We start from the raw sequence: 8,154 nt of genomic DNA on the forward strand, positions 1-8,154 counted from the left end.
GTGCAACCCATATGCCTACCAATTTGCGTATGAGATTGTAAGGATTGACAATTGAAGTGGCTAACTAACACCGCTACCATGTTGGAGTGTTAAGAATGTTTTAGATAAGAATGACTGTGGACAAGCTCAGTAGTCATACAGATACTTATGGGTGTCTTTCTAGTAAATGCTTTGTAACATGATGAGCAAAATGATAATGTTTTGTGGCAGTGATGCAAAGCTTTTCGTTCAGTCGAGAATTTTCACTTATTAGCTGAAAGTAAAAGGTTTTTACTCAAAATGCTGATTTTTTCCTCCTGTCAAAGAATGCACTTCATGAAGTATACTGAATTCCCAATGTAAGAGATTTTTCCTCAAAATGTTGATTTTTTTTTTGTTTTTTGGACTTCATGAAGTAAACTGAATTCCCTATGGTTACATGGAGATTCTGAACTTAGCATGATTCTGAGCATGATCCTTTTTTCACTTTCTTTGAACAAATTGTAGTACTCACTTGGAGATTGTTAGGCTATTAAGTATTGGACTTGAAAAAGGTCAATATTTAATGGGATTAGGATAACATGCTCCGGGTTTTAAATAGTTCTAGTAAATCAACTCTCTAACCTTCTTTGAGGAGCTCAGGGCTATTAACCAATTAATCTGCTATAGCAACAATGTGCTACAACCTATTCACTACTTGGGAAAATAGTGATCACTATTTTGTATTGTCTGGCAACTTATTTGATAATCATCTTATTTTCGGCGTCTGCTTTTTTTTTTGTTTTTGTTTTGGTCATTTATGATCTTTTCTTTATATCATTAATGAAACAACTGAACTCTTCAGCTATTGCAATTTCCTTTTTCTCAAGAGGACTTGTTCACTTGGTGGGGGCCTTCTATCTTCAAAAGCATCCATCAGGGCTCTTCCAAGAGGAACTCTTCCTTCTTTTTAATATGGAGAATATTTTGAGGCGATTCATCTCTTAGTTTTGGAGTTAGTTCTTATCCTTTAATGAATTATATGTGTCCGTTGAAAAATATTACTGGGAGATTACATTCTGTTATGTCGTAAATTCTCAAATGCAACTCTGCTTTTTGTACAGTTGTTTGAGAGCTAGACATATGATGAATGGTCTAAAGACATGTTTTGAAGTTTTCCTATATGTGAAAAGCTATGATCATAAGCTGTTCTCTCAATCTGATGGGGCTATTACATGGTTGATGGAAAAGATGTCATGGTTAATTCTCTCCCTTTGCTCATGTCATCAAGTTCTCCACCCTATCATGCTATATTGGTAATTGTGAGCCTTTGAAATGAATCAGATTAATGGACTATGGAGAAGGTGAAATTTTTTATGTACTAGCGGTAGAGTTCAACACTGGAAATATACATAAAATTCTGATCCATATCCTTGAATCAGGAAGTGCATTTGTAAAAGAAAGGATCAACCTTGTTGGCAGTACAGTCGTTGTGGATGGCAATTTCCTGAAGAGAGAGTGTCCATGCTTTGTAAGGGGAACTTGTTATGAAAAATACTTGGTGAGTTATTTTTCCTCTGCAAAATTATAAGTATGGTAAATAGACAAGCCAAATACCTTTTTGTAAATACGCTGAAATTAGAAAAACAAATGAATAAATAACTAAATAAAAAGAAGAAGAAAATGAACCACCTCCAGTTATTCCTCTTTGCTAACTACACATAAACAAGTGAATTTTGTGAGAATAAGCTACAAGGACGATATGTAACTTTCATCATATATCTGCACTAAGTAGCTTCACTGGGAAAAAAAAAAAAAAGAATATGCTATTTAATTATCAAGAAACATCACTTGTCAGGATTAGGATTTAAAGTCTTGCAAATTTGTGTTTTCAATTGTTTAGTGAGTTCTTACAAAATTATTTTGCGCTTTTCAAGACTGCAATTGCTTATAAATTTTGGGGAGGGTACCTGAATGCTAGTGTCATCCTCTAATGTTCTTAATTCTTTGCTTCTTATTCATGATTTTTTATGTATATTGTTGTAGACTTCTGATTTTATATTTCAAGAATGTAAGGACTGTTCCTAGTGAAACAAGTCTTCTTATCATCTTAGAGTCCAGATACTTTGTTTGGATAGTTTGGTTGCTTGGATATAAAGTTTGAGGTGGGGCTATATTGCAGGTTCAAATGGTTTTCTAGTGTCGTAACTTGATGTTACTCTAATTCACGAAAAACCTGGCAAACTTATAACACAAATGCTAGGTTCCACCTACGGAACTAAAGTCAATTTTAACAACTTGGAAATAGGTGACCTTAATGTGGCTAGCTAGTTAACACTTTATACTTCTGTTAGTAGTAATTTCTCAAGAACAAAATGTCCCATTTCATTCCTTTAAGAATTAGCATTGATTCATGTTGTTATCTACTGAGAACTGTATTTCACTGATTGTTTGGCTTTATTGTATTTGCTGCATTTTGGACTCAGCAGGACTTGCATAAACTCATAACATGAAATTCAAAATGCTATTGACTGAGGCCTGATTGTAGGTCACAGTTTTTTGCTCACAAGACACTTTTTGAATAGAAAAGGCATGGCACCTTTTGAGGAACCTTTGCTATATTATCTAGAAGATGCAATGACTTCTGAGATTTAGGTCTTTAATTGGCCTAGTTCAAGTCATCCTCGGCAGTTGCACTAGAATAAGTACGCGGAAAAATTTTTAGTTGGAGCGATCTTTCTGTGCTTCCCCAAAAGGAAGAGTACTCTTGCACTTTAATCACACCCAGATATGGTTAAGTTGCAATTCAGCATGGTACATGCTCATTGTTCAACTTGTAATCTGATGCCATTTCTTCCTGTGGTCATAGGCAATTCTAAATCTAATTTAAGAGTGTATAGTTACAATGGTGAGTCCATGGAAGTATATATGAGAGAGAGAGAGAGAGAGAGAGAGAGAGAGAGAGAGAGAGAGAGAGAGAGATTTTATTGAGGCCTAGAGCTCTATAAGAATCTGCATGAAAGATGATTCTAGCTGGCTACAGGGATTCTCATGCATGAGGTACACTTCTCTTGGTGATTTTAATATTCTGATTCAAGAAAATTTATCTGGTTTTCATTACTTTTGCTGATTTCTTTGTGTTTTCGACCGAGTTTCACAATCAACAGAATCAAAAAGATCTTCATAGATTGCCATTTATTTTAAACTTGTATGAAATTGTGAATCTTTCGTCCATTGTTTACAAGGTAAGGAACAGAGCTATGGATAAGCCAATACATGGGAAAGCAGCTGGTTGGATTTTAAGTTATGGTATGTCCTTACTTTCATAATCATGAATATAATCCTGGATCTGCAGCTCCCATTTTCTGGAGTGTACTTACTACTGCACTTAACCTAATGATTTTCAAAATGCTTATAGCCTTGCAGAAACAGAATTAGTCTCCATTCTGATGACAAATACTGCTAATGAGGCTTGTGAGCCCTTTTAAGGAAACATAGCTTGGTCTCCTCAAGATGCTTTCATTGATCTGTTGAAGGATTCTGAGTTGGCACATCTGAAAAGCTTGAGGAGTAACCCTCGTACCAATTCACTTGAAGCCTTCCTATAAGATGCATATCTTCTGATCTAAAGGGAAGGTGATGTAACAAGAGCAGCTGCCCCAACATTGAATGGTACTAGTATTACCAGATTCTCTATTTTGAGATTGATCATATTTTATTTGGATGCTCAGTTATGAAAGTTTGCTTAAATTCTCAGAAAATACTTGTCTATGCCTATGTTATGGGTGCCTCAATGCAGTATACACCATTATGCTGTCTTCTATTCTATGTTAAGGATGTCTCAATGCAAGTATACACCATTATTGCTTCATGTAAAAGTCAACGAGTATTACAATTTAACACATTGTAACGTATATGATCTCACACAATTTATTTTGAGTTTTGGCAAGTCTGGTGCAGAGAATATTTGCAAAGTTTGTTACCTTGAATTTAAATCATTTGGAGAAAACACATGCACGTTCAAGAAGGAAATGGCAAGTAGTCTACTAATATTGTTTCTGGAGGCTAATACTTTTGATGTCGTGTTCACCTGCAAGTTTTTGCATGTTTTCATTCTGACTTAGGTAGATATTAAATAGTTGCCAACATGAATTAGCAAGTTGATACACTTGCTTTATCTTGATCTATCAATTACTACAATCAAAACTTTGCCGATATCTGTTGGCAAGCTTTACAAGGAGTTTTGGAGAGTTAAGAAGCACTACTTTCCATGAGAACTTCTAGATGCCAAGGCATTTTGATTTTTCTGCATACCGTTGCCTAAAATAGGGCATTTTTCTTGTCTTCAAACATTAAAATTCTTTCATGCAGGTCAAGACAAATGTCCTCAGATTGAAGAATTGGGATATCTAATGAACCTTTCTTGGAGACTGATTTTTGGCTATCTTGAGGGATTCAATGGCAAAGAAGCTGCTCAAAGGGCGGATTTGTTTAAAGATCCAAATTTGTACGAGTTGGGATTCTGATAGTAGGGTCAAGAATAACAAGAATGTGTTATCTTGGGAGGCTCATTTACTTCAATTTCAATTGAGATAATGAAAAATCATTTTATCTTTTTAGTGCTCCCCCAAAAGGAAGAATGGAAGCTCATATCGATAATTCATTCCTAAGGCTTAAAAATTTGATGGAGGTCAAATTGTTGCACTGCAGCAAGTTGCAAAGGATTCGCAACATTTGGGCATCAACCGTTTCTTCACTGTCTTGTAATGGATTGGCAAGAAGCATTAGATTTTCACTCCAGCTGTAAAGTCATTTCCAGCACTTAAAATGAGAAACGGTTGATGGACACTGATGTTACATCAACAACACGCGAAATGAGAAGTGTTTCCTTCCCTTTGACCACTTCTCCCAGTCATTTCCCATGTCCTAAAATTTTACTTGAAAGCCTGGAGATCAAGCATGTTCACCATGGCTTACCAGTGGCCCAGGATTTGCTATATTCCTCATTTTTGTGTAGAAGAATCCAAGCCTATCATTTTGCAAGTTTCGGCACCAAGTCTGTAATGTCTTCTTCGTTGTGCTTTGTACTGATTTTTAGATATAGGCACTGAAGATATTCGACATGTCCACTTAGTACATATCATCTATTTATCAGATCATCTTCTGCTTCACTTTTAATATATGCCTGGAGATTTGGGCTCATATCCCACTCCATTGTAATTATTTGAGTAATTAATAAAATTTTGGGATGACGTCCCGACCCCGTGTACGGGTTTGCCTTTTAAAAAATATCATTTTAAAGAAAATTCCAAAAAAAAAATCAAGCCCATATTTTTCTTTACTGACTAAACAATTGCATGAAAACATTACTCTTTTTTTTTCAATTCATGGTTGAGATAAAAATTTTTGGATTGGAGATTGCTTTTGATTTCTAGAAAGAATGCTCATTATGCCCAAGATGATCGGTTTTATCATCTTAAGTTATTTCTTTGAGCGGTAATTTCTTCAATTAGGATAACTGGTTACCTCATTTTTCTCCTTCACTTTCTTCCAAACAAGGTTGCTTGGTATTGATGCAAGATTTAACATTTGACAAACAAATCAAATTGTTAGTACAAGAGATGGAAAGAAATAGATAGATATGGTTTTGTGCTGAAGAAGTAGGAAGTATAACAAATATTTACCACACAATGTTCTTTTGTGCTGAAAATCTGAAAAAATTACTGCTGTCCCCGAATCCCTGTATCCAAAAATTATTTTCAGTGCCAAAACTTCAATTTTTTACCTCAACTGTAGAGTAACTATAATTTTTTGGTCCGACGGCAGGGTACAAATTGAATTCAGATGGATATTCTAGAGGGAATCCGGGGGCTAGTGGGGGTGGAGGTGTGGTGCGTGATAGGGAAGGGAAGCTCATTTTCGGCTATTCTTGCTTCTTTGGTTCCTTGACGAGTTTGCATGTGGAGCTCAAGGCCATGCTGTTTGGGGTGTAGTTATGTGTCGCTCAGGGTTTACATGAGTTGCATGTCGAGTCTGACTCGCTCAGCTTGGTGCGGATTCTGCAAGGGACTCAAAGCTGTCCGTGGAAACTTTAACAGGAGATGGACGAGTTGCTCAGCTATAAACAGTACTTCAGGGGGATCACACATTGCTATAGAGAGACAAACAATCCCGCTGATTGCCTAGCTAACCTGGGAGCAGATTCGGAGCAGGAGAGGGTCTTTATTAGTTATCCCACATTGCCTTGTAATGTTCGGGGAGAACTGGCTTTGGAGCGCTTGGGGTTTCCTAATTTTCGTAGGAGATGGGTAGGGCTGTCAACGGGTCGGGTCCGGGTCGGAATTCATTATTCTGGACCCGGACCCGAATTACTATACCGGACCCGGATCCGACCCGTTTACCCGACGGGTCTTTTATTCTATGTTCCGGATCCGGATCCGGCGGGTCTCGGATCCGGGTCGGGTCTACCCGAACAAATTTAGCAAAATTTATAATTTCTAATAAAAATGAGAAAAAAATATATTTGTAAACTAATTTCTAACTAATGCAAAGGAAAAACCAAATAAGAAAAGAAATCAAATTGACTTTATTCAAATACATCACCCTAATCAAATTATATTGATAAATATATATTTTTTAAATTATTAATTCATTTATATCCGGATCCGGGTCTAATACGGGTCGGAATACAATATTCCGTATCCGACCCGTTTTTTTGTTTGACAAAACGGATCCGGATCCGGATCCGGGTCTAGACCCGACCCGTTGACAGGCCTAGAGATGGGTTAGCTGAGCGTTGTAAGCTTTGATTAGCCTGCATTCAAGTTTTGTAAAATCTAAATTGCTTAAAAAAAAAAAAGAGGTATAGAATGAAAACCAAGTGAAAAAAGGAAAGTCAAACTTTCTTTGTTTTAATTCATTTTTCCATTCCTTTTTCAAATTTTTTCTACAAAAGGGTGATGATTGTGCGGGTTAATTCCACTTTGTCCCCCTAAATTTTGGACGATTATCCACTTAAATCCCTAAACTTCAAAATGGGACACTTAAGTCCCTAAACTTATAAATACCTCCCACTTAAGGAAAATTGTTAACAAATCCTGAATGCCGTTGGTGGTCGAAGTGTCCCATTTTATAAGGGTTTAGGGATTTAAATGTCCCATTTTATAAGTTCAGGGATTTAAGTGGGAGGTATTTATAAATTTAGGGACTTAAGTGTCCCATTTTGAAGTTTAGGGATTTAAGTGGATAATCGTCCAAAGTTTGGGGGGACAAAGTGGAATTAACCCTGATTGTGCAAACCAAAAAAAAAAAAACTATAATTTTTTGGGCAAATTACATTTTACCCCCTGTGGTTTAGCCTTTTTTTTATATAACCCCTCTATGGTTTCAAAAGCTATATATAACCCCCGTATGGTTTAGATTAAAGTGTCAAAGTGACGGAAATAGTCATTCGTAACGGAACTTCTAGAAATGTCGTAATTACCCTTATAAATACATGACACACTAATCCCGTATCATTTCTATATTTTACTATATAACCCCCTTATGGTTTAATATTTTATCATATAACCCCCTTATGGTTTTCAAAATATACACATAACCCCCCTTAGTTAATAAATAATTTTCAACTTTACATAAGGGTATTTTTGACATTTTAGGTGACTCTATTACGAATGATCATTCCCGTCACTTTGACACTTTAATCCAAACCATGAGGGGGTTATATATAGCTTTTAAAATCATAGGGGGTTATGTAAAAAAAGGCTAAATCACAGGGGCTAAAATGGAATTTGCCCTAATTTTTTTTGGGAACAAGTGTAGAATAAATATGCTTATGCTTCAATGTCTAGTTGCTTTTTAATTTGTGTTGAGTCTCATTATGCATTCTACATTTTGAGTTTCTTTCTTTTAATTTGTAGACCAGCTTACGAATGTAATTTCCCTAGGGTTCTCAAGTTGCTTTTCAACTGTCAAAACAATTTCTCCAGCAAGCATAAAGCTAAAATATGCTTAGGCGATCCACATTTATTCTCAATGAATTCAACTGGGCAAAAACTCCAATGCAAAAAATTCTAAAATCAATTATGCCTTCAGTGTTCTCTTGTCATACTTAAAAAAGATATTTTAAAAAGCCTCTCCAATGGTTTTTGATGGTATCACCAACCTTCATACTTATAAAGGATATTTCACAAAGCC

At 35.9% G+C, this 8,154-nt stretch overlaps 1 long non-coding RNA gene across 2 annotated transcripts; it reads left to right on the plus strand.

Annotated features, from left to right (window-relative positions):
* Positions 1 to 1,088: 1,088 nt before the first annotated feature.
* On the plus strand, positions 1,089 to 5,216 carry LOC113764652. Of its 2 annotated transcripts, XR_003467660.1 has the most exons (5): positions 1,089 to 1,322; positions 1,401 to 1,519; positions 3,204 to 3,267; positions 3,377 to 3,630; positions 4,330 to 5,216. It is a non-coding gene; the product is annotated as an uncharacterized LOC113764652 (long non-coding RNA). The 2 variants fall into 2 exon arrangements; XR_003467659.1 differs by lacking the exons at positions 1,089 to 1,322; positions 1,401 to 1,519 and having other exon boundaries at positions 2,907 to 3,267.
* Positions 5,217 to 8,154: the final 2,938 nt, after the last annotated feature.

This window comes from Coffea eugenioides, chromosome 3 (assembly GCF_003713205.1).
Source record: "Coffea eugenioides isolate CCC68of chromosome 3, Ceug_1.0, whole genome shotgun sequence".
In the NCBI taxonomy this organism is placed as follows: domain Eukaryota; kingdom Viridiplantae; phylum Streptophyta; class Magnoliopsida; order Gentianales; family Rubiaceae; genus Coffea; species Coffea eugenioides.